General features: G+C 43.4%; 1 pseudogene; it reads left to right on the top strand.

Moving 5' to 3' along the window:
* LOC123089955 (uncharacterized) overlaps positions 1–4,478 on the top strand; it is a 103,078-nt pseudogene extending 98,600 nt beyond the window's left edge.
* The last annotated feature ends 19,096 nt before the right edge of the window (positions 4,479–23,574 follow it).

The raw sequence follows: 23,574 nt of genomic DNA, 5'->3' as shown, positions 1-23,574 counted from the left end.
TGACAGAGCTCGGATTTTAGCCGGATTTGCTTCAATTCCTCTATGGAAACGATAAAGCCCAAGAGCTTTCCGGCAGGTACGCCGAAAATGCATTTTTCCGGATTGAGCTTGATGTCATATGTTCGGAGATTGTCGAACGTAAGCCTCAAGTCGTCTATTAAAGATTCGACGTGTCTGGTTTTAATGACCGCATCATCTATGTATGCCTCCACTGTTTTGCCAATTTGTGTTTCCAGGCATGTCTGAATCATGCGTTGATAGGTTGCACCGGCATTTTTTAGCCCGAAAGGCATGGTGTCAAAACAGAAGGGGTCCTATGGAGTGATGAATGCCGTTGCGGATTGATCAGACTCCGCCATCTTGATTTGATGGCATCCGGAGTATGCGTCGAGGAAACACAATGAGTCGTGTCATGCGGTAGCGTTGATGATTTGATCGATGCGGGGGAGGGGGGAGGGATCCTTAGGGCAAGCCTTATTGAGGTCCTTGAAATCGACACATAGGCGCCAGGATTTGTCCTTCTTTGGTACCATCACCAGGTTTGCTAGCCAGTCCAGATGTTTTATTTCTCTGATGAATCCGGACTCGAGTATCTTGGCTAGCTCTTCTCCCATGGCTTGTCGCTTGGGTTCTGAAAAGTGCTGAAGAGTCTGCTTGACCGGCTTGTATCCCTTTAGTATGTTTAGGCTATGCTCGGCCAACCTGCGTGGGATACCTGGCATGTCCGAAGGATGCCAGGAAAAGATGTCCCAATTCTCGCGCAAGAACTCTCATAGTGCAGCATCTATTGTAGGGTTCAGCTATGCCCCAATTGATGATGTTTTTGTAGGGTCCATTGAGTGGACCTGGAATTTGACTATTTCGTCTGCTGGTTTAAAAGAGGTGGACTTGGGTCATTTGTCGAGTATCACGTCGTCCCTGTCCACTGTGGAGCGCAGCGCAGTTAACTCTTCGGTCGCGAGGGCTTCGTATAATACCTCCAGGGCTAGTGCGGCGGGGTTTTTTCGGCGCGGAGTGCTATGTCCGGATCACTAGCTAGAGTGATGATTCCATTGGGCCCAGGCATCTTGAGCTTCATGTACCCGTAATGGGGTATAGCTTGGAAGCTTGTGAATGCATCCCGCCCTAAAAGGGCGTGGTATCCACTACTGAACGGGGCCACTTGGAATGTGATTTCTTCGGGCCTATAATTCTCCAGCGTGCCGAATACCACATCCAGTGTAATTTTTCCCACGCATCGTGCCTCCTGACTAGGGATGATTCCTCTGAAGGTTGTGCTGCTTTGCTCAATGCAGCTCTTATCTATTTCCATTTTGTTAAGAGTTTCCTCATAGATGAGGTTTAATCCGCTGCCACCGTCCATGAGCACTTTAGTAAGCCGGAAGCCGTCCACAATTGGACTAAGGACCAAAGCGGCCGGTGCTCGGACTGTTCGGAATTGAGGTTCGTCACTGGCATTGAAGATTATGGCCGTGTCATTCCACGGATTTATTGCTGCAACGTGGCAGACTTCGGCGAGGCTGCGAAGTGCTCGCTTACGCCTATTGTTTGAGGCGAAAGTCTCGAAGATTGTCAGTACTATATTGTAATTCTCCGCGGGATGGTGCTCTGCGGTATTGTTGATGAGGAGGTCCTCGCCGCTCTTGGCCACCTACCGGAGTATCCAACATGCTCTAAGGATGTGTGTTGGTATGATGCCCGGTGTGATGTGAATTTTGCATGGCCTATTGAGCCATACCTCCAGTACGGTTCCACGCCCTGTAGAGGGCTTTGGCTTCTTTGTAATTGGATTGGGTGACTTGCGAGAGCGCACCCTTTTAGTTCGGACGAGGGGTTTAGTGAGAGTGGGAGGATCCCAGAATTTTGTTTGGGTTTTCCAAGCGCTTTCCATCGCACAGTACTTCTGTACTATGGCCGCCAAGTCGGCAAAGTGTGCTATGTCACGGCGACTTATGGCGTTGAGAATTCCCTTGTCCGTGCAATTTTTGCAAAAGAATGAGATTGCATCTTCCTCGCGACAGTCCTTAACCTAGCTCATTATAAGGAGGAATCTGGCCCAGAAGTGATGTACTCTTGGGGCTCTTGTCTAATGTGGGAAAGATCACTTGTGTCTGGGTGAGTGGGTAGATTTAAGTCCAAATCCTGATCCGATCTGAGACCCAGGGGCAAAGGAGCTCCCGAGCTTGGCATCTCGGACTCCAGGATGTTGCCCAATATTTGTGGCCCATTGCCCGATTCTAAGTTCAGAGTCTGGGCCATGTCCTCCCGTAGACGAGTATCCGGCTCGGAGAGCTCGGGAATTCGGACATAGTTCATCCTCAAAATAGAGGAAGAAACACTGTTTTGTTCCTCCACCACCGCTATCTGATGGGTGACCGGCGGAGAGTTAATCTCCCTTTGGTAGGGTTTAAGCCCGATCCAATCATAGTCCGTAGCGACTCCCAGGGCGGTGATGTGATCCAAGAGCTCGTTCAGGGAGGAGAGCTCCATTGGATCCATCTGCTCGGTGAATTCCAAGCTGACGTGGAGGCTGGTCTTGATGACGTGAGAAGTCATCGTCGGCGTGGCAGCCGAGCTGGCGGCCATGACGAAGCCGCCCATCTGGAGAGTCTGGCCTACATCCAGGGTTCCTCCAGAGGTGATGTTGTCCTTGACAACAAGGCGAGCCATCAAGCCTTATCGGGACGGCATAGTGGAACTCTCAATGAAAGCACCAATGTCGGTGTCAAAACCGGCGGATCTCGGGTAGGGGGTCCCGAACTGTGCGTCTAAGGCTATTGGTAACAGGAGGCAGGGGACACGATGTTTACCCAGGTTCGGGCCCTCTCGATGGAGGTAATACCCTACTTCCTGCTTGATTGATCTTGATGATATGAGTATTACAAGAGTTGATCTACCACGAGATTGTAGAGGCCAAACCCTAGAAGCTAGCCTATGATTCTGATTGTTATTGTCCTACGGACTAAACCCTCCGGTTTATATAGACCCCGGAGGGGGCTAGGGTCACACAGAGTCGGTTACAGAGAAGGAGATCTACGTATCCGAATTGCCAAGCTTGCCTTCCACGCAAAGGAGAGTCCCATCCGGACACGGGACGAAGTCTTCAATCTTGTATCTTCATAGTCCAACAGTCCGGCCAAAGTATATAGTCCGGCTGTCCGAGGACCCCTTAATCCAGGACTCCCTCACTCACATATATTCATGAAAACATAATAGGTTCAGATCTGAAATCATGGCACTCGGGCCCTAGTGACAAGCATTAAGCATAGCAAAGTCATGGCAACATCAATCTCAAAACATAGTGGATACTAGGGATCAAACACTAACAAAACTAACTTAATTACATGGTAAATCTCATCCAACCCATCACCGTCCAGCAAGCCTACGATGGAATTACTCACGCACGGCAGTGACCATCATGAAATTGGTGATGGAGGATGGTTGATGATGACGATGGTGACGAATCCCCCTCTCTGGAGCCCCGAACGGACTCTAGTTCAGCCCTCCCGAGAGAGATTAGGGCTTGGCGGTGGCTCCGTATCGTAAAACGCGATGAAACTTTTTCCCTGATTTTTTTCTCCGTGAAACGGAATATATAGAGTTGGAGTTGAGGTCGGTGGAGCATCAGGGGGCCCACAAGACAGGGGGCGTGCCCCCCACCCTCGTGGACAGGGTGTGGGCCCCCTAGCCTTGATTCTTTCGCCAGTATTTTTTATATTTTCCAAAAGTTATCTCCATGGATTTTCAGGTCATTCCGAGAACTTTTATTTTCTGCACAATAAACAACACCATGGTAGTTCTGCTGAAAACAACGTCAGTCCGGGTTAGTTTTATTCAAATCATGCAAGTTAGAGTCCAAAACAAGGGCAAAAGTGTTTGGAAAAGTAGATACGTTGGAGACGTATCAGAGCACCGTACCCTGATCGGTATGGTGGTCGAGAAGATTCAGTCCACCAAAAGTGGGCTGAACGAAGCCTTTACCAGCCTATTAACAGGCTTTGAGGTATGCGATGTAATTTTCTAACCAATTTTAATACAGGAATATGCCTGTATATAGATAGTAGCCCCTGAGACTCTGTCTGGTTTTAGCGAAGCCAGACAGAGGATCACATAGTGTTCGGATGAGGTGACACTTTGCTTCATTGTGCAACAGGCTTCCATGCTGGCGACGAGCGCCCAGGCCGCCGAAGTTTCCGAACTCACTCGGAAGCTGCGACTGGCCGATGAAGAAGTAATCTGTATCAACAAGCGGTTTGAGGAGACGCAAGGTATGTGTGCGTTGGAGGGTTTGATCATATATTTCCAATGGTATATTCGAAAATTGTATATGTGTTAGTCATTTGAAAATGACTAAAAATGTGATAACTATACTTGCAGTTGGCGCCGATGAGGTTGAGTCACTCAAGAGTGCCTTTCCGGACCCCAGAAGGAGACGGAGGCGAGCAAGGCGGCCGCAGACGAAGCGACCGAAAATTTAGAGGAGGATCAAACCACCTGCCGACGACATGAGGCGCGGGTGGGGGAGGTCGAAATGGAGCTCAAGGACGCCGTCGCTAGATGCGAGTTCTTGGAGCAGAAGAGTTCGGAGCAGGCCTCCGATCTCACCAAAGCCCGTGAGAGCCTGAAGGAGGCCCGGGTTGATGCCCAGGGCACTCGCCAGGGGATCCAAGAGGCGAGGCGGATTCCGGCTGGTAAGGCCTTTATCATGCACAGTAGGTATGTTAGTAGAAGATATATTTTACTAACCCGCGTTTGGAGTACTCCGGGCGCCTTTGCGGACTTGCTAAGGAGTATTGCGGACGCCGCTGCATTCTTCCATGCCGAAGAGGGATGCTCCACGGAGAAACTGTTCTGGTCGCAATACCTTGCGCCAGCGCTTCTAGTGCCCCTGAGCGACTAGCTGAAGCAGCTGTCCGAGCTGCATAGGGTGGTCGGCCTAGCCATGAAGGATGTAATAGTCCGTATGTGGCCAACCAAAGTCATACCTAGAAGCCACTTTGGACTCGTGAAGAGGCTGGTGGAGTCACTTCCTCGGATCGATGCCCTTAGGCGGTTGTCCTGTATTGAAGGTGCTCGGGTGGCCTTTGCCTGCGTCAAGGTGCAGTGGGAAAAGATGAAGGCCACCAAGATTGCCACCACATGGCCACCTGAGGGCAAGGAGCACTGGCGGCCAGAGAGGTACTTCGACGAGGTCCTCGAGGGAGCCCTTATTGTAGAGGGCCAGTGCTGCAAGGACGTTATATTTGAGTAGTTGTGTCCAGTTTGTCGGAGTCATGCAATGAACTTATGATGTAAAAATGGTTATGTATTTTATGATTAGTTTATCCTCCTATTTTGGGCATTTATATGTTTGAAAGTTTACCAGTCGTCGGCTTCAGCCCCCACATAAATATTACAGGGGTGTTCGGGAACGCATGACAGCACTTAATCCAACATCTTGGTCCGATGTAGGAGGCGTCTTGCAGAGTGAACTAGGAAATCAGACTATGCGGCTTTACATGTTTCACTTAGCCATAAGAGTCCATTGGTGGCGCTAAGTACTAGCCCCTTGTTGCATGATTGGTAGCCCGGAGTGCGGTGCCTTTGCAACGCGGCTGTTCAAAAAACCCAGCCCCTCGTATAACACGGTGTAAATCGCGAACGATTCGTAGTATAACACTAAGTCACCGGATTGCTGACCCGCTCTCGCCTATCATGATAGTCACCTTTTGGCTTTCTCTACTGAGGTACTTAATTGGAAGAACTGGAAATACAATCGTAGTAGTTCTCCCTTTACTACCTTAGCCGAACTTGCGGAACATAAGGTGGTAAACACAGGAGTCGGGCAACCCAACTATAGACCAAAGACATGATTCGGAGCGGATGCATATAATGCCATATCCGGGAAACTGAAGAGTTCCCTATAGGTGTTCGGACTTAAGAATTTTGCGAGGCCGAAGATAGCCCCTGGTATGAAGACCGTGTCAAGCCACGTATGCCAGTCGAACGTAAGGGGGGGCAGATGACAAGGAAAGAATCCAAAACCCAACAAATAAGGTGATAATCGTGTGTGCCCTTTATATCTTTATTGATATGTCGATGACAGGAAATGTCATTCAATATTAGGGTCATATTACATGCCCAAAGAAAAAGGGGAAATATTTTACATAAGGGAAAGTCTAACACAGGGCCTAAAAATCTTAGTTTGGAAAAGAAACTCCAATGATGCCCTGCCGCACGTTTGCGCCTTTTCTCCTTAGTAGCGAGTCCTTTGAGAGGAGTATTTGATGGTTCGAAACGCGCCAGCCTTAAAGGGTCTCCTGCAACAACCATCCTACAAGTAGGGCTCTTGATGAACCTGCGTTAAAAGGAAAAGGATATATGTGGTCCAGTTATGGTCAAGCCGTGTAATGGACTTATTCCACAGTGTGCCTCAGGCGCTGCTCATGGTATTTTTAGTGCGTAGTTATGTATGCGTGGTACATAAGTCGCGACCTAGTGGGGCGATCGGCGGAGGCCGAACTGCTAATCAAGGTCCGAATCTGTTATTATGCATGGACCAGACCCGTTTGGATACATCATTGGCTTTATTGGTCGGCGAACTGTTTGGCTTGATAAGGTTGTTGTACACTTTAGCTGCAAGGGCCGTGGTGTGCTATTTAGTATGGAGTGAGTGCTCCGTATTACCATTGACTATAATAATTCCATGAGGTCCAGGCATTTTGAGCTTCAAGTAGGCATAATGCGGGACTACATTAAAGCCACTGCGGAAAGGGACAATGTCGAAGATTAACTCTTCACTACAAAAGGTATCTGGGGAGCCGAATACTACCTCCAGTGTGATTGAGCCCGTACAACGGGCCTCCACTCCTGGTATCACACCTTTAAAGGTAGTGTTACTAGGCTTGATTCATGATGGGTCGATCCCCATTTTTCGGACATATCTAGATAGATGAAGTTGAGACTGCTTCCTCCGTCCATAAGGACTCTAGTGAGGTGGTATCCGTTGATGATTGGATCAAGAACCAGGGCAGTCGAACCCCCGTGACAGATACTGGTTGGGTGGTCCTTGCGATCGAAGGGGATCGGACAGGCTGACCATGGGTTAAATTTGGGAGCGATAGGCTCTATGGCATAGACGTCTCATGATGCGTGTTTGCGCTCCCTTTTGAGGCTATGAGTGACATATATCATGTTCACTATCTTCACCTCGGGCTTCTGACCCCCGGTGTTCGGCTAACAGGACTCATCATCATCTTCGCTTGGCGGCCCTTTTCCCTTGTGTTCGGTATTATATTACCGGCCTATTTGAGAACCCAACAGTTCCTGTTGGTATGATTTGCAGGCTTATCGGTTGTGCCATGAATCTGACACGGCCTCTCGAGGATTTTATCTAAGCTGGATGGCCCGTCTTTGTTGCCTTTGAAAGGTTTCTTCCGCTGACTGGACTTAGGACTGCTAAATCCGGCATTGACTGTCGTATCGTTTGCATCGTCGTTGTTGTTGTTCCGATGTTTGTTTTTATTTCGGGGAGGTTTACCATTGTCGTCCCACACTATGGAGATGTCGGGGTCACCTGAGTTGTTGCTTCTACGAGTCAACCAACTGTCTTCACCCACACAGAAGTGGGTCATGAGTGCCATTAAGGCTGCCATGGTCTTGGGCTTTTCATGCCTGAGGTGTCGGGCGAGCCATTCGTCACGGACGCTGTGCTTAAAGGCCGCTAAGGCTTCGGTGTCCGGATAGTCTATGATCTAGTTCTTTTTAGTTAAGAACCGATTCCAAAGCTTGTGATCTGAATCGTCTGGATGGTGAACTATGTGACTCAAGTCATCAGCATCCGATGGTCGGACATAGGTGCCCTAGAAGTTAGCCCTACAAGCATCTTCCAAGTCTTCCCAGGTTCCAATGGAGTTTTCTGGGAGGCTATTTAAGCAGTGTTGTCTTGGCATTTCAGCTTTAGGGGAAGATATTTGATGGCATGGAGATCGTCTCCTCGAGCCAAATGAATGTGGAGAAGAAAATCTTTGATCCAGACGGTCAGATCCGTTGTTCCATCATACTGTTCGATGTTTACGTTTTTAAACCCTTTCGGAAATTGGTGTTACATAACCTCATCAGTGAAGCATAGGGGGTGTGCGGCCCCTCTGTATCACGCAATGTCGCGGCGGAGATCGGCTGACATCTGAGCTTGGTACTGATCCCGAACATAGTAACGGTCGTCACGCCGGGCTTCATAGCCATCATCTCGCGCCGGGGCAAGGCCCCTTGATCCATGGATTGATCTAGTCTGACCAGCTTTATTGGCTAGGTCACGTTGCAAGTCATACGTGTATCATGCTGCTGCCGTCTCCCTGCCTCTTCGGCGAGGGGTGCTGGTTGGCATTCGGCTTGATATGCCATTTTGTCCTATCCATGTGGTGGTCCGTCTAGTTGATCTTCCTGATTGTATTTCAACGGTACTGGCACAAGGACTTTGTCGTCAAATTAAGGCAGCAGCTTGCGCCTAGGGTAACTTTTGACAGGTTGCTCTTGGCTGTATTCTTCAGCGGTCGGGACCTTAGTCTACCCTTCATTCAGCGTGTCTTGCTCTTCTTTGAGCTGCTGCTGCTTCTTCTTCAGGCTCTGGGCTATAGCAATAAGTTGTCGCTTAAAGCGTTCTTGGTCGAGGGGTTCCTCTGGGATAATGAAGTCTTCGTCGTCGAGGCTAACCTCCTCTTCGGATTCTGGCATGTAGTTGTTGTCCTCCGCATCTTTGTTGTCAGCATGTCTGGGGCTATATTCACCCTCTTCCCTTTCATTCTATTCGGACGTGGGCTCGACAGGGTATTCGGGATCTTCGACATCGTCCAGAGTCTCATTGTCTCCGGTGCCGGTATTACTATCCTTCGCTCGACGCGATCATGAGCCGCGCTGCTGACGTCGGTGCTTTGGTGGTTTGTCGATGGGTTTGTCCTCATCTGGTCTCGGGTTATCCTCGTTGTTCTTCGGAGTGTCCACCATGTACACATCATAGGTTGAGGTGGCCGTCCAATGCCCCGTGGCGGGTGGGACTTGGCCTGGTTCGGCGTCGGCATCGTCGACCATGTCGTCGATGTATTCGGATGCATAGTCCAACATGTCGGTAAGTCCTCGACTGTGGCTATTAAGTGGGTGGTGGGTAGGGCATAAAATTCCCTGCTCTTAGCTCCCAGTCCGAGCTGGGTATAGTTTGAAGGTAAGGCCTCCATGATGGCAAGAGACTGCATCAGTCCCAATGCTTTGTCTAAGATTGGAAGTGGGACCGGAAACTGTGGAGCCGCCGAGCTGAGTTCGGTGTGGGACGCCTGATCGGGCCCGCTGAGTGTGGGCCTCAGCGGTTCGGGATGGTTGCCCAGAGCCAAGTCCAAGATTGCATCTGGGTCTTCGGTCATGAGTTTTGTAAGGGGAAGAAGTCCGGCGAGGCTCATGCTCCCGTCTTCGGACGATGAAATATGCCTCGGATCTAAGGCCGAGGTGGGTGTGGGAGTTGACCCCTGATAACCCACAAGTATAGGGGATCAATTGTAGCCTCTTTCCATAAGTAAGAGTGTCGAACCCAACGAGGAGCTAAAGGTAGAACAAATATTCCCTCAAGTTCTATCGACCACCGATACAACTCTATACATGCTTGATGTTCGATTTACCTAGAACAAGTATGAAACTAGAAGGACTTTGTAGGTGTTGTTGGATAGGTTTGCAAGATAATAAAGAACACGTAAATAAAAACTAGGGGGTGTTTAGATAAAGAAGTGCTACCTCTTGAGCACTGCGTTGGATTTCCCCGAAGAGGAGAGGATGATGCAGTAAAGTAGCGTAAGTATTTCCCTCAGTTTTTGAGAACCAAGGTATCAATCCAGTAGGAGACCACGCATAAGTCCCTCGTACCTACACAAAACGATAACTACTCGCAACCAATGAGATTAGGGGTTGTTAATCCCTTCACGGTCACTTACGAGGGTGAGATCTGATAGAGATGATAAATAATATTTTTGGTATTTTTGATAGATAGATGCAAAGTGAAAAGTAAAAGGCAAAGTAAAAACAAAGCAAGTAAATAAAGTAATAGAGATTGATATGATGAGAATAGACCCGGGGGCCATAGGTTTCACTAGTGGCTTCTCTCAAGAGCATAAGTATTTTACGGTGGGTGAACAAAATACTGTTGAGCAATTGACAGAATTGAGCATAGTTATGAGTATATCTAGGCAATGATCATGTATATAGGCATCACGTCCGAGACAAGTAGATTGAAACGATTCTGCATCTACTACTATTACTCCACTCATCGACCGCTATCCAGCATGCATCTAGAGTATTAAGTTAAAAACAGAGTAACGCCTTAAGCAAGATGACATGATGTAGAGGGATAAATTCATGCAATATGATAAAAACCCCATCTTGTTATCCTCGATGGCAACAATACAATACGTGCCTTGCAACCCTTTCTGTCACTGGGTAAGGACACCGCAAGATTGAACCCAAAGCTAAGCACTTCTCCCATTGCAAGAACTACCAATCTAGTTGGCCAAACCAAACGGATAATTCGAAGAAACTTGCAAAGATAACTCAATCATACATGATTCAGAGAGGATTCAAATATTTTCCATAAATAATACTGGATCATAAACCCACAATTCATCGGTCTCAACAAACACACCGCAAAAACAAGATTACATCGAATAGTTCTCCACAAGAGAGGGGGAGAACATTGTATTGAGATCCAAAAAGAGAGAAGAAGCCATCTAGCTACTAGCTATGGACCCGAAGGTCTGAAGTAAACTACTCACACTTCATCGGAGAGGCTATGGTGTTGATGTAGAAGCCCTCCATGGTAGATGCCCCCTCCGGCAGAGCTCCGGAACAGGCCCCAAGATGGGATCTCGTGGATACAGAAAGTTGCGGCGGTGGAATTAGGTTTTTGGCTCCTTCTCTGATCTGTCGGGGGTACATAGGCATATATAGGAGGAAGGAGTACATCGGTGGAGCAACAGGGGGCCCACGAGTTAGGGGGTGCGTCCAAGGGGGCGCGCCCTCCACCCTCGTGACCGCCTCATTTGTTCCTTGGAGCAGGGTCCAAGTCTCCTGGATCACGTTCGGTGAGAAAATCACGTTCCCGAAGGTTTCATTCTGTTTGGACTCCGTTTGATATTCCGTTTCTTCAAAACACTGAAATAGGCAAAAAAAACAACAATTCTGGGTTGGGCCTCCGGTCAATAGGTTAGTCCCAAAAATAATATAAAAGTGGAAAATAAAGCCCAATATATATGGTCCAAAATAGTAGATAAAGTAGCATGGAGCAATCAAAAATTATAGATACGTTGGAGACGTATCAGGCATCCCCAAGCTTAATTCCTGCTCGTCCTCGAGTAGGTAAATGATAAAGAAGAATTTTTGATGTGGAGTGATACTTCGGCATAATTTCAATATAAATCTTCTTAATTGTGATATGAATATTCAGATCCGAAAGATTCAAGACAAAAGTTCATATTGACACAAAAATAATAATAGTTCAAGCATACTAATCAAAGCAATCATGTCTTCTCAAAATAGCATGGCAAAAGAAAGTTCATCCCTACAAAATCATATAGTTCGGCTATGCTTCATTTTCGTCACACAAAGATGTTCCCAACTTCTATACCCCCGATGACAAGCCTAGCAATTGTTTCATACTCAAATAATCTCAAACTTTTTCAACCTTCACGCAATACATGAGCGTGAGCCATGGATATAGCACTATGGGTGGAATAGAATATGATGATGGGGATTGTGTGGAGAAGACAAAAAAGGAGAAAGTCTCACATTGACGAGGATAATCAACGGGCTATGGAGATGCCCATCAATTGATGTCAACATGAGGAGTAGGGATTGCCATGCAACGGATGCACTAGAGCTATGAATGCTCAACAAAAGAAAACTAGTGGGTGTGCATCCAACTCGCTTGCTCATGAAGACCTAGGGCATTTGAGGAAGCCCATCGTAGGAATATACAAGCCAGGTTCTATAATGAAAAATTCCCACTAGTATAAAAAGAAAACTTATGAGACTCACTACATGAAGAATAAGGTGCTACTTTGAAGCACAATATATGAGACTCACTACATGAAGAACAAGGTGCTACTTTGAAGCACAAGTGTGGAAAAAGAGATAGTAGCATTGCCCCTTTTTTTCTTTTCTTTTTTCTTTTCTCTCTTTTTTTGGGCCTTTCCTTTTTTTTTCTTTTGGCATTTCTCTTATTTTTTTTCTATTTTTTTTCTTTTTGGGCAATGCTCTAACAATAAAAATCATCACACTTCTATTGATTACAACATAAGGATTACAACTCGAAACTTAGAACAAGATATGACTCTATATGAATGCCTCTGACGGTGTACCGGGATGGTGCAATGAATCAAGAGTGACATGTATGAAAAATAATGCATGGCGGCTTTGCCAAAAATACGATGTCAACTACATGATCATGCAATGGCATATGACAAAAGTAATGTATGTCATGATGATGATGAACGGAACGATGGAAAGTTGCATGGCAATATATCTCGGAATGGCTATGGAAATGCCATAATAGGTAGGTATGGTGGCTGTTTTGAGGTAGATATAAGGAGGTTTATGTGTGATAGAGCGTATCGTATCACGGGGTTTGGATGCACCGGCGAAGTTTGCACCAACTCTCAAGGTGAGAAAGGGCAATGCACGGCACCGAAGAGGCTAGCAAAGGCGGAAAGGTGAGAGTGCGTATAATCCATGGACTCAACATTAGTCAAAAGAACTCATATACTTATTGCAAAAATTTAGAAGCCATCAAAAATCAAGTACTATGCGCATGCTCCTAGGGGGATAGATTGGTAGGAAAAGACCATCGCTCGTCCCCGACCGCCACTCATAAGGATGCACAAGCCAGGTACACTTCATGTTTCAAATTTGTTACACAACTTTAACCATACGTGCATGCTACGGGACTTACGAACTTCAACACAAGCATTTCTCAAATTCACAATCACCCAACTAGCACGAGTTTGATATTATCACCTCCATATCTCAAAACAATTATCAAGCATCAAACTTATCTTAGTATTCAATTTACTCAAAAGAAAGTTTCACATATCTTGAACACTAAGTATATTAACATTAAGCAAACTACCATGCTATTAATGACTCTCAAAATAATCTAAGTGAAGCATGAGGGATCAATAGTTTCTTTAAAATAAATCCACCATCGTGCTCTAAAAGATATAAGTGAAGCACTAGAGCAAAAATTATCAAGCTCAAAAGACATAAGTGAAGCACTATGAGCAAAACTATCAAGCTCAAAAGATATAAGTGAAGCACAAAGAGTATTCTAACAAATTACAAATCGTGTATGGCTCTCTCAAAAGGTGTGTACAGCAAGGATTATTGTGGTAGACTAACAAGCAAAGACACAAATAATACAAGACGCTCCAAGCAAAACACATATCATGTGGTGAATAAAAATATAGCTCCAAGTAATTACCGATGGAAGTGGACGAAACAGGGGATGCCTTCCGGGGCATCCCCAAGCTTTGAATTTTTGGTGTCCTTGGATTATCTTGGGGGTGCCATGGGCATCCCCAAGCTTAGGCTCTTGCCACTCCTTGTTCCATAATCCATCAAAAGAATTCACCCAAAACTTGAAAACTTCACAACACAAAACTCAACAGAAATCTCGTGAGCTCCGTTAGAGAAAGAAAACAAAAGACTACTTCAAGGTACTGTAATGAACTCATTCTTTATTTATATTGGTGTTAAACCTACTGTATTCCAACTTCTCTATGGATTATAAACTATTTTACTAGCCATAGATTCATCAAAATAAGCAAACAACACATGCAAAACAGAATCTGTCAAAAACAGAATAGTCTGTAGCAATCTGTAACTAACGCAAACTTCTGCAGCTCTAAAAATTCTACCAAAATAGGAAGTCCTGGAAAATTTGTTTATTGACCAGAAGAAAAAAAGAATCAACGCAAAATCACGTTCCTGTGATTTAACAAAATTATATTAGTGCGCGCAAAGTTTCTGTTTTTCAGCAGAATCAAATCAACTATCATCGTAGGTTATCCTATAGGTTCTACTTGGCACAAACACTAATTAAAAGACAAAACCACATCTAAACATAAGCTAGATGGATTATTTATTCCTAAACAGAATCAAAAGCAAAAAACACAAAATAAAATTGGGTTGCCTCCCAACAAGAGCTATCGTTTAACGCCCCTAGCTAGGCATAAAAGCAAGGATAGATCTAGGTATTGCCATCTTTGGTAGGCAATCCATAAGTGGCTCTCATGATAGATTCATATGGTAATTTTATTTTATTTCTAGGGAAGTGTTCCATGCCCTTCTTTAAGGTAAATTGGAATCTAATATTCCCTTCTTTCATATCAATAATTGCACCAATCGTTCTAAGGAAAGGTCTACCAAGAATAATAGGACATGAAGGATTGCAATCTATATCAAGAACGATAAAATATACGGGCACATAATTCCTATTTGCAACAATAAGAACATCATTAATTCTTCCCATAGGCTTTTTAATAGTGGAATCCGCAAGGTGCAAGTTTAGAGAGCAATCATCAAAGTCACGGAAATCTAGCAAATCACACAAAGCTATGGGAATAGTAGAGACACTAGCACGCAGACCACACAAAGCATGAAACTCATAATCTCTAATTTTAATTTTAATAGTAGGTTCCCACTCATCATAGAGTTTTCTAGGGATAGAAACTTTCAACTCAAGTTTTTCTTCATAAGATTGCATCAAGGCATCAACAATGTGTTCGGTAAAGGCCTTATTTTGACTATAAGCATGAGGAGAATCTAGAACGGATTGCAACAAGGAAATACAACCAATCAAAGAGCAATTTTCATAATTAAATTCCTTGAGATCCAAAATAGTTGGTTTAGTAACATCTCAGTTTCTATTTATTTCAATCCCACTTTCATCAATTTCATCATCAAGATCTAGAAACTCTGAATTCTTAGAACGCCTTCTAGGTAAAGGAAGATCATATTCAGTTTCATCAAGATTCATATTGCAAAACAAAGATTTAATGGGGGACACATCAATGAATTTTAGATCGTCATCTTGATTTTCATAGGAATTGGAAGAACACGCTTTAATAAAGGCATCTTTGGAAGCACGCATCCTAGCGGTTCTTTCTTTGCACTCATCAATGGAAATTATCATGGCTTTGAGAGACTCATTGATATCTTGCTTAGGAGGAATAGATCTAAGCTTTAAAGAATCGATTTCAAGAGAAATTCTATCAATGTTCCTAGCCAAATCATCAACTTTAAGCAATTTCTCTTCAAGCAAAGCATTAAAATTCTTTTGTGAATTCATAAACTCTTTAACACTACTCTCAAATTCAGAGGGCATCTTATTAAAATTTCCATAAGAGTTGTTGTAGGAATTTCCATAATTATTAGAAGGATTACTAGGATAAGGCCTAGGATTAAAGTTCCCTCTATACGTGTTGTTTCCAAAACTATTCCTACCAACAAAATTCACATCCATAGATTCATTATTATTCTCAAGCAAGGTAGACATAGGCATATCATTGGGATCAAGAGGAGTATTTTTAGGAGCAAACATCTTCATAAGTTCATCCATATTTTCACTCAAAACATTAATTTCTTCTATAGCATGCACTTTTTTACTAGAAGATCTTTCGGTGTGCCATTGAGAATAATTAGCCATAATGTTATCAAGCAATTTTGTAGCATCTCCTAACGTAATTTCCATAAATGTGCCTCCCGCGGCCGAATCTAAAAGATTTCTAGAAGCAAAATTCAATCCGGCATAAATTTTTTTTATGATCATCCATAAATTCAAACCATGAGTAGGGCAATTGCGAAGCATTAATTTCATTCTTTCCCAAGATTGGGCAACATGCTCATGATCAAGTTGTTTAAAATACATGATATTGTTCCTAAGAGTGATAATCTTAGCGGGAGCAAAATACTTAGAGATAAAAGCATCTTTGCACTTGTTCCAAGAATCAATACTATTTTTATGCAAAGACGAAAACCAAATTTTAGCACAATCTCTAAGTGAAAACGGAAATAACTTCAATTTGACAATATTGTTATCCGTATCTTTCTTCTTTTTCTTATCGCACAAATCAACAAAATTGTTTAGATGAGTAGCGGCATCTTCACTAGGAAGGCCGGCGAATTGATCTTTCATAACAAGATTCAGCAAAGCGGTGTTGATTTCACAAGACTCGTCATTATTAAGAGGAGCAATTGGAGTACTAAGGAAATCATTATTATTGGTATTTGAGAAATCACACAGTTTGGTATTGTCTTGCGCCATGGCAACAAGTAATCCAACACACAAGCAAACAGAAAGGCAACGGGAAAAAGGCAAACGGGAAAGAGAGGAGGAGATTGGGAAAGAGAGGGCGAATAAAACGGCAAGGGTGAAGTGGGGGAGAGGAAAACAAGAGGCAAATAATGTAATGCAAGAGATAGGGATTGTGATGGGTACTTGGTATGGTTGACTTGCTTGCGTGAGCCTCCCCGGCAATGACGCCAGAAATTCCTCTTGCTACCTCTTGAGCACTGCGTTGGATTTCCCCGAAGAGGAGAGGATGATGCAGTAAAGTAGCGTAAGTATTTCCCTCAGTTTTTGAGAACCAAGGTATCAATACAGTAGGAGACCACGCACAAGTCCCTCGTACCTACACAAAACGATAGCTACTCGCAACCAACGCGATTAGGGGTTGTCAATCCCATCACGGTCACTTACGAGGGTGAGATCTGATAGACATGATAAATAATATTTTTGGTATTTTTGATAGATAGATGCAAAGTGAAAAGTAAAAGGCAAAGTAAAAACAAAGCAAGTAAATAAAGCAATAGAGATTGATATGATGAGAATAGACCCGGGGGCCATAGGTTTCACTAGTGGCTTCTCTCAAGAGCATAAGTATTTTATGGTGGGTGAACAAATTACTGTTGAGCAATTGACAGAATTGAGCATAGTTATGAGTATATCTAGGCAATGATCATGTATATAGGCATCACGTCCGAGACAAGTAGATCGAAGCGATTCTGCATCTACTACTATTACTCCACTCATCGACCGCTATCCAGCATGCATCTAGAGTATTAAGTTAAAAACAAAGTAACGCCTTAAGCAAGATGACATGATGTAGAGGGATAAATTCATGCAATATGATAAAAAAAACCATCTTGTTATCCTCGATGGCAACAATACAATACGTGCCTTGCAACCCTTTTTGTCACTGGGTAAGGACACTGCAAGATTGAACCCAAAGCTAAGCACTTCTCCCATTGCAAGAACTACCAATCTAGTTGGCCAAACCAAACGGATAATTCGAAGAGACTTGCAAAGATAACTCAATCATACATAAAAGAATTCAGAGAAGATTCAAATATTTTCCATAGATAATACTGGATCATAAACCCACAATTCATCGGTCTCAACAAACACACCGCAAGAAGAACATTACATCGAATAGTTCTCCACAAGAGAAGGGGAGAACATTGTATTGAGATCCAAAAAGAGAGAACAAGCCATCTAGCTACTAGCTATGGACCCGAAGGTCTGAAGTAAACTACTCACACTTCATCGGAGAGGCTATGGTGTTGATGTAGAAGCCCTCTGTGGTAGATGCCCCCTCTGGCGGAGCTCCGGAACAGGCTCCAAGATGGGATCTCGTGGATACAGAAAGTTGCGGTGGTGGAATTAGGTTTTTGGCTCCTTCTTTGATCTGTCAGGGGTACGTAGGCATATATAGGAGGAAGGAGTACGTCGGTGGAGCAACAGGGGGCCACGAGGTAGGGGGTGTGCCCAGGGGGGCGCGTCCTACACCCTCGTGACCGCCTCTTTTGTTCCTTGGAGCAGGGTCCAAGTCTCCTGGATCACGTTCGGTGAGAAAATCACATTCCCGAAGGTTTCATTCCGTTTGGACTCCATTTGATATTCCGTTTCTTCGAAACACTGAAATAGGCAAAAAATAGCAATTCTGGGCTGGGCCTCCGGTTAATAGGTTAGTCCCAAAAATAATATAGAAGTGGAAAATAAAGCCCAATATAGTCCAAAACAGTAGATAAAGTAGCATGGAGCAATCAAAAATTATAGATACGTTGGAGACGTATCAAGAAGCAATAAATTAAATATAGCGAGTGTGGAAAAGTGGTGGTAGGAGTTGTGAAAGTGTCCCTAATCAATTGACTACTTTACTAGATCGATAGCAAGTTTTATGTGGGAGAGGCATAAGCTAACATACTTTCTCTTCTTGGATCATATGCACTTATGATTGGAACTCTAGCAAGCATCCGCGACTACTAAAGATCATTAAGGTAAAACCCAACCATAGCATTAAAGTATCAAGTCCCCTTTATCCCATACGCCACAACCCCCTTATTCGGTTTATGCTTCTGTCACTCAAGCAACCCACTATAAGTGAATCATGAACGTATTGCAACACCCTACAACGGGAATCCCTCACACTTGCGCGACATGGAGGGCACAATAGGACAGCAACATAACCACAAGCAAATTAAACCAATCATAGCAATTCACCAATCACCGGTAGGACAACAAAAATCTACTCAGACATCATAGGATGGCAACACATCATTGGATAATAATATGAAGCATAAAGCACCATGTTCAAGTAGAGGGTACAGCGGGTTGTGGGAGAGTGGACCACTGAATATAGATGGGGGAAGGTGATGGAGATGTTGGTGAAGGTGATGGAGGTGTTGGTGTAGATCGCGGTGATGATGATGGCCCCCGGCGGTGTTCCGGCGCCACCGAAGCAAGGGGGCGAGAGCCCCCCTTCTTCTTCTTCTTCCTTGACCTTCTCCCTAGATGGGAGAAGGGTTTCCCCTCTGGTCCATGATCTCCATGGCGTGGGAGGGGCGAGATCCCCTCCGAGATTGGATTTGTCTCTTTGTCGCTCTCTGTTTCTGCGTTCTCCGATTCTGCCCTTTCACCATTTCTTTTATATCCGGAGATCCGTAACTCCGATTGGATTGAAACCTTCGCCCAGATTTTTCTCTGAAAATTAGCTTTCTTGCGGCAAAAGAAGAGCGTCAACTGCCTTATGGGGTGCCCACGAGGGTCAGAGGCGCGCCTGCCCCCTGGGGCACGCCCCTACCTCGTGGCCCCCTCGGGCACCATCTCACATTGATTCTTCTTCCCAAAAATCACAAATATTCCAAAAATATTCTCCGTCTGTTTTATCCCGTTTGGACTCCGTCTGATATGGGGTTTCTTCGAAACATAAAACATTCAACAAACGGGAAGTGGCAATGGGCACTGGATCAATATGTTACTCCCAAAAATAATATAAAAAGTTGCCAAAGTATATGAAAGTTGGACAATATTGGCATGGAACAATAAAAAATTATAGATACGACGGAGACGTATCAGTATCCCCAAGCTTAATTCCTGCTCATCCTCGAGTAGGTAAATGATAAAAAAAAGATAATTTTTGATGTAGAATGCTACCTAGCATAATCTTGATCATATGTCTAATCATGGCATGAGTATTAAGACATGAGTGATTCAAAGCCATAATCTATCGTTCGACATAAAAACAATAATACTTCAAGCATACTAATAAAGCAATTATGTCTTATCAAAATAACATAGCCAAAGAAAGCTTATCCCTACAAAATCATATGGTTTGGCCATGCTTCCTTTTCGTCACACAAAATGATCCCATCATGCACAACCCCGGTTTCAGCCAAGCAATTGGTTCATACTTTTCAACGCGCTTCAGCCTTTTCAACCCTCACGCAATACATGAGCGTAAGCCATGGACATAGCACTATGGGTGGAGTAGAGTATGATGATGGAGGTTGTGTGAAGAAGACAAAAAGGGAGAAAGTCTCACATCGACGCGGCTAATCAACGGGCTATGGAGATGCCCATCAATTGATGTCAATGCGAGGAGTAGGGATTGCCATGTAACGGATGCACTAGAGCTATAAGTGTATGAAAGCTCAAACTGAAAACTAAGTGGGTGTGCATCCTACTTGTTTGCTCATGAAGACTTCGGGCATTTGAGGAAGCCCATCATCAGAATATACAAGCCAAGTTCTATAAATTCCCACTTGTGTGTGAAAGTGAAAGCATAGGAGACTCTCTCTATGAAGACATGGTGCTACTTTGAAGCACACGTGTGGTAAAATGATAGTAACATTGCCCCTTCTCTCTTTTTCTCTCACTTTTTATTTTCTCTTTTTTTGGTGGGCTTCTTTGGCCTCTCTTTTTTATTTGGGCTTCTTTGGCCTCTTTTATTTTTCATAAAGTCCATAGACTCATCCTGACTTGTGGGGGAATCATACTCTCCATCATCCTTTCCTCACAGGGGCAATGCTCTAATAATGATGATCATCACACTTTTATTTACTTACAACTCAATATTACAACTCGATATCTAGAACAAAGATATGACTCTATATGAATGCCTCCAGTGGTGTACCGGGATGTGCAATGATCTAGCGTAGCAATGACATCAAAAAACGAACAAGCCATGAAAACATCATGCTAGCTATCTTACGATCATGCAAAGCAATATGACAATGAATGCTCAAGTCATGTATATGATGATGATGGAAGTTGCATGGCAATATATCTCGGAATGGCTATGGAAATGCCATGATAGGTAGGTATGGTGGCTATTTTGAGGAAGATATAAGGAGGCTTATGTGTGAGAGAGCATATCGTATCACGGGATTTGGATGCACCGGCGAAGTTTGCACCAACTCTCGAGGTCAGAAAGGGCAATGCACGGTACCGTAGAGGCTAGCAATGATGGAAGGGTGGGAGTGTGTATAATCCATGGACTCACATTAGTCATAAAGAACTCATATACTTATTGCAAAAGTTTATTATCCCTCGAAGCAAAGTACTACTAAGCATGCTCCTAGGGGGAGGTTGGTAGAGTTAACCATAGTGCACCCCCGACCTCCACTCATAAGGAAGGCAATCAAAGAACACCACATGCTTCAAATTTGTCACACAACGGTTACCATATGTGCATGCTACGGGACTTGCAAACTTCAACACAAGTATTTATCAATTTCACAATTACCCCACTAGCACGACTCTAATATCACCACCTTTATATCGCAAAACTATTGCAAGGAATCAAACATATCATATTCAGCGATCTGCAAGTTTATGTAGGATTTTATGACTAACCATGTAAATGACCAATTCATGTCATCTCTCTAAATAGATATAAGTGAAGCAAGAGAGTTTAATTCTTTCTACAAAAGATATGCCCACGCTCTAACAAATATAAGTTAAGCAAAAGAGCATTCTACAAATGGCGGTTTTCTATGTGAAGAGAAACAGGCAATCCAAACTTCAAATGATATAAGTGAAGCACATGAAGCATTCTATAAAGCCATACTCAAAAGATTTAAGTGAAGTGCAATGAGCATTCTATAAATAGACCAAGGACTATATCATACCAGCATGGTTCATAAAATAAAAGTGAAAACTAAATGCAAAAGACGCTCCAAGACTTGCACATATCGCATGAACGAAACGAATCCGAAAACATACCGATACTTGTTGAAGAAAGAGGGGATGCCTTCCGGGGCATCCCCAAGCTTAGATGCTTGAGTCTCCTTGAACATTTACTTGGGGTGCCTTGGGTATCCCCAAGATTGAGCTCTTGCCTCTCCTCCTTTTCCTCATATCGAGACCTTCTCGATCATCAAACACTTCATCCACACAAAACTTCAACAGAAAACTCGGTAAGATCCGTTAGTATAATAAAGCAAATCACTACTCTAAGTAATGTTGCAAACCAATTCATATTTTGTTTTTGCATTATAGCTACAGTAATATAACTTTTCCATGGCTTAATCCACTGATAGAAATTGATAGTTTCATCAAAACAAGCAAACTATGCATCAAAAACAGAATCTGTCAAAAACAGAACAGTCTGTAGAAATATGAACATTCACCATACTTATTGTACCCCAAAAATTCTACCAAAATTAGGAAAACATAAACAATTTGTACATAAAGATAGTGCAAAAAGAATCAGAACCCTTTGACGTTCCAACAAAAAAATGTAAAATCGCACACTACAGCCAAAGTTTCTGTCCTGCACCGTACAAACCAACAAGCATTGTAAACATCCTAAAGGCAAACCTTGGCACATTATTTTTATAATAAAATGGAATGGTACAAGGGGATAATTATTTTTGATGAAAAGTTTCTGTAATTAAGATTTACAAAGTTTCCGTGAGCATGAACAAAGTTCAAGGAGCTCTCCCACTTCAACAATGCTTGTCTTTCTCACTTTCACTTTCCTTTTTGAAAAGTTTTGGGTTCCCCTCTTTATTTATTTTGTTTTTAGACTATATGAAAGCACACAACAGAAATAAATGACTCTCTAAAACTTCTGGGTTGTCTCCCTGGTAGCGCATTCTTTAAAGCCATTAAGCTAGGCATATAGTCCTCAAGTAATGGATCCACCCGGATCCCAAGGTATATCAAAGCCATTTTAATTAACAATAATTTGTAATTTAGTAGTGAGCACAAAGTAGCATATATCGGCAGGTCATAAAAGAACAATTCATGCACACCAAGTAAAGGCCAATGCATAGTATAAGCAGTTTCTTGCAATTCTATTGTGTTGTAAACATAGAGAGGTGGAGATATAGTTCCTCTCTCATAATAATTGCAAGTAGGAGCAGCAAGCACATGCATATTATATCTATCAAAATCATCATGTGTAGTAGTAAAATGCAACCATCAATATAATCCTTAATAAGCACAAACTTCTCCGATATAGTATAGTAGGGAGAATTCAAAAAGATAATAGGACTATCATGCGTGGGTGCAATAGAAACAATTTCATGTTTAACATAAGGAACTATAGCAAGTTCATCTCCATAAGCATCATTCATATTGGCATCTTGGCCACAAGCATAGCAAGCATCATCAAAAAGGGATATTTCAAGAGAATCAACGGGATCATAACAATCATCATAGCAATCATCCTTCGGTAAGCACGAAGGGGAATCAAACAATGTATGAGTTGAAGAGTTACTCTCATTAGAAGGTGGGCACGGGTAGCTAATCCGCTCTTCCTCCTTTTGTTCTTCGCTCTCCTCGTCATCTTTTTCATCCAATGAGCTCATAGTTTCATCAATTTCTTCTTCCATAGACTCCTGCATAATATTAATCTCTTCTTGGACAGCGGAGACTTTCTCAATAAATGCATCAATATCGGAATTGTATTCATAATTCTCATAACAATATTTAAGTATAGCAAAATTTTCAGGTCTGTAAACAGCATCATCAAGATTTTCACACTCTTTAAACAAAGATTCAATCTCATAAGCACCCATAAAAGCAACAAATTCTTCTATTTGTTCCACATCATAGTAATCATATATACCACTAGCATAAGAAGCTAAGGTTTTATTATCATTGATTTTGCATGAAAAGGGAAGGTGTGGAGCCTTCATCCTAGAGCAACAAGTATAATCATATCTCAAGCATAGTTCCCGAGCATACCAATGCAACATATGAATTTGATCCAATAA

The sequence above is a fragment of the Triticum aestivum genome, chromosome 4B, assembly GCF_018294505.1.
Source record: "Triticum aestivum cultivar Chinese Spring chromosome 4B, IWGSC CS RefSeq v2.1, whole genome shotgun sequence".
Lineage (NCBI taxonomy): Eukaryota > Viridiplantae > Streptophyta > Magnoliopsida > Poales > Poaceae > Triticum > Triticum aestivum.
The sequence above is the reverse complement of the archived record's forward strand: the minus strand, read 5'-3'. Positions and strand labels throughout refer to the sequence as shown.